The following is an 11,454-nucleotide window of genomic DNA, read 5'->3' on the forward strand; positions in this document are numbered from 1 at the left end:
AAATAATGGTAAGAAAGAATATAAGGACTCAAATAATCAAATATAGGAAATTTGAAAGGGGGCACTTCTTAGGGAAGAGAGAGAAAGGTAAAGATAGGACAAGGAGAGAGATGGGTAAAATATCAATGGGTGCATAAATGTTCATATTCAGGTTTAATAAATTGCTCTCATCTAGGTTGATGATGATCCTTACAAAAGCCAAACACTACAAAATAAAAAGTTGACAGTGGACACGAGAAGTACTTTTTTGAGGTGTTAGCCAGATCTATCTAAGGAACTCCCAAAACAACATCCACACTATTACTATTGCCCTCTGTTACTCTCAATAAAATGAAGCTAAGCCTCTACTGCTGAATATGATATGCATTTCAGAAAGAGAGCTGAGAGACCCCAGGGTGGAACTGACCTCAATAGTGGAACTGACTTTCATGGTACAAGGTTCCATACAAGTTTCCAAAGGAGGTAAGCAACTAACAGTCCTACCCTGCTATGACACTTATGAACCACATAAATATTCAGCATGAGACTATATCCTTACAGTTATAGCATTAGCTCATATACATTGGCAGTAACCAACAGTCTTCTAATTAGACTTAAGATCCACACAACAAGAGGTATACTATGCCTCGTTGTGTAGTATACTAGTTAGGAATATTATTGCTGTGATAAAACATCATGACCCAAAGCAACTTGAGAGGAATGATATTAATGGACTCTTTAACTCTTGAATTCAAAGAAGTGATCAGACCATTGAGCAAAAGGTCAGCATCAATACATAAATAAATTAGAAATACAGATGATATTAGACCTCATTCAGCTAATATGCACTTAATAGAAGAAGCCACCACTAACGGCATTGAGACAATCCAAACTCTCAAATGTCTTAATTAAGGTGATCAGGGTCATTTTAAAAGAGGTTGCAAAGCAACAATATTAATTCTAAAATGCAACCTGTCCAGGTCCTCCATGAACGACACAGACACCAAGTTGGGTTCACACAGCAACTTTACTTCGGGCTTTTTCTTTTACAGCTCTCTTCCCCAGCAGCTTCTTCTTAGGTCAAGGGCTAAACTACTACTATTACAACAGCTTCTCTTACTCTACTTCTACTCACAGCAAGGGCTAAATCTATTCTTTTCACTATTACTGGCTTCTGTCTAGGGCAAGGGCTATACAACTCCTATTACAACAGCTTCTTTTCTACTACTTCTCCAGCAGCTTCTACTACTCCATCCTTCTCACAGCAAGGGCTAAACTCTTCTCCTATTACAACTCAGGCTGACTCACCTCCTACTAGCTCCACCCTACCTCATCCAATCAGAATTCACACATGTTCCAGGCACGAGCTCAGGTTGTTCACAGATAGGCTGACAGGTCCCATCATGAGGAACAGTCCAGCCTGACAGGCAGCCCACACATACAGCCTCACTGGTCATGCTCAGGCAAGGCGGTAAACAAGTGGGTTTCACGGGGCCTGTGGCCACACCTGCTTCCCACAGCAACCTATGCCTCTAGAATATATTTTTAAAATGTGGTAAAGGCTGATGTTGGATTAGTGAACCAGCAACAGACAAATAGGGTAACCCCAACACAAAATACTCTCAGGGTATTTCTCCCAGGCCAAATTCCTAAACAGCAAAATTCCCTTCCACAAGCAAACAGTAATGCTCTGAAAACAGACTAAGACCAGATAGCAAGGTCAAAACAAATTCCATAGATGAATCAAAAACTGGAAAGTAGCCAAAAATTAATATCTTTAGCAAACTTATAGAGGATCAAAGGCCAAAACTAAAGGTACTTATAAATAATATTAAAATGGAAGGAAGGATCAACACTGAAGAAGATGTCACCCTTATTTCTCCAAAATCTTGGCCTCCAGATTGGTCACTGTCTTAGTCAGGGTTTCTATTCCTGCACAAACATCATGACCAAGAAGCAAGTTGGGGAGGAAAGGGTTTATTCAGCTTACACTTCCATGCTGCTGTTCATCACCAAAGGAAGTCAGGACTGGAACTCAAACAGGTCAGGGAGCAGGAGCTGATGCAGAGGCCATGGAGGGATGTTCTTTACTGGCTTGCCTCCCCTGGCTTGCTCAGCCTACTCTCTTATAGAACCCAAGACTACCAGTCCAGGGATGGTCCCACCCACAAGGGGCCTTTCCCCCTTGATCACTAATTAAGGAAATGCCTTACAGTTGGATCTCATGGAGGCATTTCCTCAACTGAAGCTCCTTTCTCTGTGATAACTCCAGCTGTGTCAAGTTGACACAAAAATAGCCAGTACAATTGACCCCTTGTCAACTTGACACACAAACACATCACTAGTAAGCCTCAACCTTTACATTCTTATTCATCCCCAAGATCTAAATAACTTTAAAAGTCCCACAGTCTTTACATATTCTTAAAATTTCAATCTCTTTAAAATATCCGTCTCTTTTAAAATCCAAAGTCTTTTTATAATTAAAAGTCTCTTAACTGTGGGCTCCACCAAAACAGTTTCTTCCTTCAAGAGGGAAAATATCAGGGCACAGTCACAATCAAAGCAAAAATCAATCTCCAACCGTCCAAAGTCTGGGATCCAACTCATGATCTTCTGGGCTCCTCCAAGGGCTTGGGTCACTTCTCCAGCCATGCCCTTTGTAGCACACATGTCGTCCTCTGGGCTCCAGATGCCTGTACTCCACTGCTGCTGCTGCTCTTGGTGGTCATCTCGTGGTACTGGCATCTCCAAAACACTGCGTGACCCCTTCAGTCCTGGGCCTTCAATTACAACTGGGGCTGCACCTTCACCAATGGCCTTCCATGGCCTCTCACAGTGCCGAGCCTGAACTGCTGTGTGACCCCTTCATGCCTTCAAAACCAGTACCACCTGGGTGACCCTTACACATTACCAAGTCCCACTGCAGAAGGAGTACAAACTTGCCTATCTCTGGAACACAACCTCTTTGTGCTTTCAGAAAACACTTCCCAGAAGATGTCACCTCAACGATGCTGGTCTCTTCTTAATCACCGCTAATTTCTTAGCTCCAGCTAACCAGCATCAATAGTCCCAGTAATGCAAAGTTTTTGCTTTAGTAGTTCTGGTATCTTGTTAATCACAGCTGATTCTTCAGCCCCAGCTAACCAGAACTACAAAAACTTCACAATAAAAACAGCAATGGCCCTGAAGAGAGTCTTTAATTTTCCCTCTGAAATTTCACAAACCAGGCCTCCATCTTCTGCACTGTTCTCAGCATTATCTTCCAAGCTCCTACACAACATCTGACAGAGCTCTTAACAACGAATGGATCTTCAAGCCCAAAGTTCCAAAGTCCTTCCACAGTCCTCCCCAAAACATGGTCAGGTTGTCACAGGAATACCCCACTCTGCTGGTACCAATTTGTTTTAGTCAGGGTTTCTATTCCTGCACAAACATCATGACCAAGAAGCAAGTTGGGGAGGAAAGGGTTTATTCAGCTTACACTTCCATGCTGCTGTTCATCACCAAAGGAAGTCAGGACTGGAACTCAAACAGGTCAGGGAGCAGGAGCTGATGCAGAGGCCATGGAGGGATTTTCTTTACTGGCTTGCCTCCTCTGGCTTGCTCAGCCTACTCTCTTATAGAACCCAAGACTACCAGTCCAGGGATGGTCCCACCCACAAGGGGCCTTTCCCCCTTGATCACTAATTAAGGAAATGCCTTACAGTTGGATCTCATGGAGGCATTTCCTCAACTGAAGCTCCTTTCTCTGTGATAACTCCAGCTGTGTCAAGTTGACACAAAAATAGCCAGTACAGTCACTTCAAGAGGTATATAAATATCCAGTTTCAAAGACTCGGGACTTTATCACAGATAAAACTATGGAAATGATGGCTGAATGTACAGGGACTGAAGGTTAAATAGGAAAATGGACATAATTGGAATATATAGCCTTAAACGTATGTAGGAGAGTTTTGTTACTACTAGGAAAAACACAGATTAACAGTCATACTCAGTAAGATTAATGGGACAAAGCACCTGTCACCAGATCAGTTATCATAGGCACTAGCAGAAAACTCAATATTATAATTCTGCTAATGAGACAGAATATTAAATGGACTTCTAATCATATATGCCTGTGTGCGTTTATATGAGTTTTTGTGTATACATACACACAAATATCTATATGTATATATGTACATATATACATATATGTGCATATGTATTGATATACAAGTATTAACACTAATATACATATATGTATACGTATAGATGTGTGTATAAACATCTGTATATGTACACCACACACATACACACACACACACACACACACACACATATATATATATATCAAACTTCACCAGGAATGCTTCCTTTTGCAGTAGATGGAGATTACCACTGATACCTCCAAATGATTGATGTGAAAAAGAATAAGAAACTACTAAATGTTTGGTTGAAAATGAGATATCTGTATCACAACTCTTCCGCCAAATGTTCAGATATTTCACTGGAAGAGGAGGCATAAAGAATACAAGAGACTAAGATGAAAGAAAACACAAGTTGAGTTGGTGTGGAAGGAGGTGACTATGGGATGAGTTAGGAAAGGAGGTGAGCCTGGTCAAAATTCTTTGTCTTAGTCTATTGCTGTGAAGAGACACCATGACCAAGGCAACTTGTAAAAGAAGGTATTTAATCAGTGGCTTGCTTACACATTCTAGAGGTATAAGCAATGATCATCATGGCAAAAAAACTAAGCAGGCATACATTTTAGCAGCTGCTAAGAGCTTTGCATATTAATCCCCTGCCAACTGGTAGAAAAAAAGAAACACTGCTCCTGTTGTGTTCTTTTAAAACATCAAAACCCACCCACAGTGACAAACTTCCTTGAACAAAGCATTGTTCATTCTCATAAAAAAGTATATAAAAATGATGGCAAATATAGAATAAGATCACTCCTCTATTCCAGTCTCTCCAACAGCATTTTGTTAATTATAGAAATTAGTGATACAAAGCAACTAGCATCATGATCTTTCAAATAAAAACAAAGCTCTATCCCATGACTCCACACAGAAGAAAATAGAAACCATCCCAATACAAAGCATATACATATATAGATAGATAGATAGATATTGTTTTTTTCGAGACAGGGTTTCTCTGTGTAGTCCTAGCTATCCTGGAATTCACTCTGTAGACCAGACTGGCCTTGAACTCAGAAATCTTCTTGCCTATGCCTCCCAAGTGCTGGGATTAAATGTGTGCTCACCACTGCCTGGCACAAAGCACATGTTATGAAGTTGACATGTATTAACTTGCAGCAACAAAAAATAAAAACAGAGGTAGATTACAGAACTACATTGTAGATTCAAAGGCTCATTCTTCAACTCCTGTGTAAAGAATTAGCAGAATAAAAACAATTGTTACATCTCAACTGTTTGGTACTATACTATTTCTATCTGCTTTATAGTTTGTAAGTCCCTAACCTCTATTACTTGTGAGAAGCAGCAGAAGTCCCAGATAATTATTTCATGTGTCCATGTAGCTAGATTCAAAGTCTATAGTTAGTGGCTGAAAATGATTTGGTTTTGACAGGTATTGGTTGACCGAAGAGAGCCAGGCTTCTGTCTTTGGAGCAATATTACCCCTCATAAGGCTTGACAGTGAAAATTGCACCCGTTTCAAACTGAGTATTTAGCTATGATTCAGAAATTCAAATCAGTCATGCACAGAAAGTTGAGAGAGCAAAATTTAAAGAAAAGATAAGTATAAATGTTGTTAAATCACGAAACGGTTTATGCTTTATCATTGATAATTTTAAAAGGATGACTTCTGCTTAATTAAGAGTTTGAGGTAGATCACATATTGACTGTAAGGGTCTGGGTTTTCAGTTCCTTCCAAAGAACCTGCACTTGGTCTGTGTGGACATGCCTGGACGTGAAGTTTGTAGAATGCCTTAAGCTGAACAAAAAGCCATTTCACCTTATAGGCACCTCCATGGGTGGCCACGTGCCTGGAGTATATGCTGCTTACTACCCATCTGATGTCTGCAGTCTGTCTCTCGTGTGTCCTGCTGCACCGCCTCTGAAATCGGTTGCTCCTTTAACAATAAAGTTTGAGGACTGAAGGAGCAGCCCCTAGAGAAGGCCTGTAGTATTTAACTGACAGTCCTTTTGTACAGCGGCTCAAAGAGCTGGAGGAGTCAGCTGCCATTCAGAAGATTCCCTTGATCCCATCCACCCCGGAAGAGATGAGTGAGATGCTGAAGCTCTGCTCCTATGTCAGCTTCAAGGTGCCCCAGCAGATCCTTCAAGGTCTTGTCGATGTTCACATCCCTCATAACAGCTTCTACCAGAAATTGTTTTTGGAGATCGTCAACAAGAAATCCAGATACTCTCTGCATGAGAATATGGACAAGATCAAGGTCCCGACATAGATCATTTGGGGGAAACAAGACCAGGTGCTTGATGTGTCCGGGGCAGACATATTAGCCAAGTCAATCACTAACTCCCAGGTAGAGGTTCTGGAAAACCGTGGCCATTCAGTAGTGATGGAGAGACCGAGGAAGACAGCCAAGCTCATTGTCGACTTTTTAGCTTCTGTGCATAACACAGAAAACAAGAAGCTGAACTGAGGCTGTTGCTGCAGCCTGCATTGTGCACACAGCATCTGCTCCCATCCCCAAAACCTGTCACAGTAACCACTCTCAGGGATCCTGCCCCAAATGCTGTCTGAGCACCAACAGCCCTGAGGAAGCCAGTTGCCTATTCCAGTATCCTTGGTTCCACAGAGCATCAGGGGCCACAAGAAACTCTCCAGGATCCTTTTTTCAAAATAGAAACCTAAATGGAACAAACAAACAAATAAACAAAAAAATATCTAGCCATGAAGCCTACCTGAAGTCTTCAAGTTCATGTCACTGAGAAGCCAATGCTAAGCAGCCACCCTGGACCATGAGTACCATGGACACTTTCTTTAAGACATTCTTTAAGACATAAGATACATTAAATATCATCTATTTTTGTTGTTGTTGTTGTTGCTTCCGATGTATCCTCTGCATGGTCAGTGGCTTCTTCTACAGGAGCTTTAGTCATTTACTGAAAACTCTTGTTTAGAGCTAATTCAAGTTTTACATATAGGCCATGTGTGAAAGCAGCTGTCCAGTAACCGCAAGACCAGGGAAGAGACAGAGAACTGTGGAAGAGGTTTCTGCCTTGAGGCCTGATACACACAGGAGGCTGAGGCAGAAGGATCCAAGGTCAAGGCCTGCCAGACAGGTACAGAGTGAGTTCAAGGTCAGCCTGAGCTACCGACTGAAATCTATAGAAATCTACATGGGGGATGGGAGTAGGGCATTGCTCCACCTCAGTCAGCCCTAAGAATTGACCAAGCAGGAGAACATACAGACTGATGAGATTGGGCACCCACAGATCAGATGCATGTGACCAACCACAGAAGAACACCTGACTGGGAAGGTTCCCTAGGAATGATTTACAACTTTAGAAATAGGACTAATAAAGCAATAATGTTCTAGAATAAAAAAGTTTGATTGATTTACTATGAAGAAATTTGACATAATAAAATTAAACTATAGCAAAACAAAAGGTTTGTTCACTTATGATGTCTAAGTAACACTTGATTTTCAACTATAAATAGATCACCTGAATACTAAAAAACAAATGAAGGAAGAAGTAAGAAGAAAGATGGAATGAAAAAGGAAGGAAGAAAGAAGGGCTCATGCTTCTTGGTTTTTTTAGTTGACATATGAAAACCAAGAGTACTGTCACTACACCGAGGTCTATGATGACAGCTTCCATTTATGGCTTGTTATAGGTTTAAAAGGTGAGACTTGAGAATTGCTCAAGGGGATTTAAAATGAATGACCCTTTAAGTTGTCCTGAAAGTAAGTTTGTTCCTTGGAAAAATCTTATTCAAAACATAATACAAAAGAAGAAGTCATTAAAACTCCCTTATTCTAGAACCCAGAAATATGGTAACAGACGTGTTTTTAAGGGAACAGCCAATGAATGTAACATTGATGGTATTTATAAATGATTTCAAAGAATTGTTATCTGTAATGGTTACAACAAAGAAAAGTAGTATTTAATATGGTAAGTACATACATTTTAAGATGCCAGAAAATATTAACTGAAAGACAAAATGATACTGGTCTAAAGTGATGGTGCAAACATAATGTCTTGAATTCAAATCTGCTACATTCATATTTTTCAAAAGATTTATTTATTTATTTTATATGAGTGCTAGATCTGCATGTACACTTACATGCCAGAAGTGGACATCAGATCACATTTCGGAGGTTTGTGAGCCACCATGTGATTTTGGGAATTGAACTCAGAACCTCTGGAAGAGCAGCCAATACTCTTAACAACTAAGCCATTACCCCAAGCCTCCACTTACCTTTTCTAAAAGAGCTAAGTGTCACCTCATGCATTCATAATTCAAGCTCCATGGCAACAAGGGGGAGTGGGTGGGTAGGGGAGTGGGGGTGGGTATGGGGGACTTTTGGTATAGCATTGGAAATGTAAATGAGCTAAATACCTAATAAAAAAATGAAAAAAAAAAAAAGAACCAAGATTTCCTGATACATATTTGTCACTATCTTAGCTCCAGGTTCAGTGAGAGACCTAGTCTCACAGGAATAAGGTAAGTGACAATGCAGGACACTAGCATCATCCTTCTCTGGTCTCCTAGAACATGCATGGCTGTGTATACACCCCTCCACATGTGCATACACATTGGACACATGACATATACATCAAAATTTTTGCGATCATATTTCTTTCTCCCTGGGATGTGATTAAAGGTCAAACTCGCAGTTGCAGTTCCTTGGCATTAAGAAGACTCGCTCACCTTGACTTTCAATATATGTAACATGTTCATATGAAGTAGGCCTATATGTTCTTTAGAAATTAACATCAATTTTTCTTATTATTCTTTAATATTTTTTAAAAATCCCGTTGTTATCCCCCTCCTGGTTCACTCTCCAAAAATTCCCCATCCCATTCCTCCTTCCCTGTCTCTAATTCATATCAACTTTTACACATCTTTTCCTATGTGTGTTTATGTGTATATAAGTGTATATTTAAGAGCCTATGTTTGTGTTTGAATTCAGAGGCAGGATAGATTGTATAGTTGTTATAGTCCTTGCTTCACAAGCTTGAAGGTGAAAGTATAATCTGTAGTATCCACATGAAAAGCCAAGGATGGTGGGGCCCATCTGACAGTGCAGTGTCTGGGAGAAAAACACTGACCCCAGGGGCTCACTGGCAAGCCAACCTAGTTTAAAAACAGATAGGTAGCAATGAAAGACTCACATCTGAGGTTGACTTCCAGCCTCTACAGCTCTTATGTGTATCTGCATACACATGAACATGCAGACACAAACTAACTCATTAAATTAAAAAAAAAAAAAAACAACTCAAAAACCTTAAAGCTTAACTTAAGGGAAAACATGCTATCTAGCATCTATGAGTCATTCCAGTAGATGATGCAAGAGCTCAAACTCTTTGTCAATTACTTTAATTTTAGTCATGTCATCCAAATCTGAACTAGAAAGGTAAATTTAAGTTTCTGCATTTATTTATCATACTATTTTGTTTATTTGTTTATTTCCCCTTTTTGTAATTTTTTACTTTATTCTACTTGATTTTAGTAACTAGTGTTTCTGTGTGTGATAAAATATATGCCCCTGTTTGAAGGGAAATTGCCTTCTTCATTCGCATTTCATTTGGCTGAGGCAGAAGGTTATACTTGTAGCACACAGCCACTTTCCCATAGAAGGACAGAACTTATAACAGAAGCTTATAAATCCTTCTAATCTCTTGACTAGACTTGAAAGGCAATGAAGGACACAAAGCCAAAATTTTCTCAGTAAGAGTTAATTTTGATCATTCATTCGAATTATTAAGAAAGAAGTATTTTGTAGGTAGTGATAGTTATCTAGTAGAATATATTCATGGGACTCTAGATGACCTTATGAAATATTCATGTCAAGGTTTCGTATGAACATAAAAATGCAATGAAAGAAGGCAGAGGAAAGTGATGGGGAAAACAAGTGCATCAAGTATGATTATTCTGTCATGGAAAATGTTGGACCAAGACATGCCTTATGTTAAAATAATTCATTCCCTTAAACTTCCTAATTTTGTGAGCTAAAATATTTTCTTTAATGCCAAATAGCAATTTAATTAACATTGTTTCTATGTAACTCCAAATTCCATAGTTAATCCATTTCAAGGACCTATCCAAAGACAACATTGCCCTTAAAACTCGCAGAAAGTAACTATGATTTTATGTTTTCTTTATGTTATTCTTTGGCTCAATGATATATTGTAAGCATACCCATAGCTATGTTATTCAAGCAAAATTCTATGGAGCGAAAAAGAAGCAACTTCTATATTCTAAGTTTATTCATTCCATTTTATTGTATTTTTCAGTGTTTAGACAAACCTTAAAGAAATAAAAAACAATTCAGTATTAAAACAACACTCTTCCTTGACTCAATCAACACTACATGAAATTATTTAATGACAATTTTCCTGCACAATTATTCCAGAGCAAAACACCAGAGTAAGGAGATCTGTCATTATCACATATTGTATCTACCTTTGGTTTAGCAGTTGTTGGTGGCACAAAGAGTCTACTCCTTCAACACAAATTCTCTCTGAGGAATGTTCTACATAGAACATATCCTCATAATTATGGCAAAGGTACTGAATTCAGTTTTTATGATGAAACGAAGCTGTTTAGAAAGTTGTAACTATTCAGCTCTCATTAACGTTATTTCCTCTCATCACCCATTTTAGTATATTATAATTTTAAGATGCTGAAATAAAAGTTAAACCAAAAAAATAAAAAAAAAACAACCAACCAAACAAACAAACAAAAAACCCACAAAAAACAAAACAGTGAAGATTTATGTGTGTGAGGGAGTTGTGTCTCTAGAAGGAAGTCGTCTGGTTAAGAACACTTCCTCTTCTTGCAGAAGACCCTGGTTAGATTCCCAGTCCCTACATTGTACCTCACAACAATCTATAGCATCAGGTCCAAGAAAAACAGCTGGAAAGCACATGTTAGGTATACATCCATGCAGGTACAACATTCATAAATATAAGGTAAAATAAATGAAACTAAAAATTATTGTTTTAAAAGGAAGAAATAATATGTCTTAGTAGAAGGCAACAAAGTGATGAAAATCACAAAGCATCTATAAGAAATATGAATTTTTAAAGTTGTATTTTATTATCAGTGCACTGTATAATTGTATGTGTGTGCATGTTTGAGCATATATGTATGTATGTCCTAATGTGAGTGTAGGTGTCAATGTAGCTCACTGTTCTTATAGCAACTAAAGGATAACTTAGAGGAATTGATACTCTCCTACATCATGTGTTTCAGGGAAAGAATTCAAGTTGTCATATTTATATGATAAAATATTTTGTTCAGTGAAAAATGGTCCAAGTAAGTGCCATAACAACTTGC

General features: G+C 38.9%; 1 pseudogene; it reads left to right on the plus strand.

Annotated features, from left to right (window-relative positions):
* Positions 1-4,617: 4,617 nt before the first annotated feature.
* LOC110295660 (monoacylglycerol lipase ABHD6-like) lies at positions 4,618-6,586 on the plus strand (annotated as a pseudogene).
* Positions 6,587-11,454: the final 4,868 nt, after the last annotated feature.

Source organism: Mus caroli, unplaced genomic scaffold, assembly GCF_978045245.1.
Source record: "Mus caroli unplaced genomic scaffold, Mus_caroli_1 scaffold_1, whole genome shotgun sequence".
Taxonomy (NCBI): domain Eukaryota; kingdom Metazoa; phylum Chordata; class Mammalia; order Rodentia; family Muridae; genus Mus; species Mus caroli.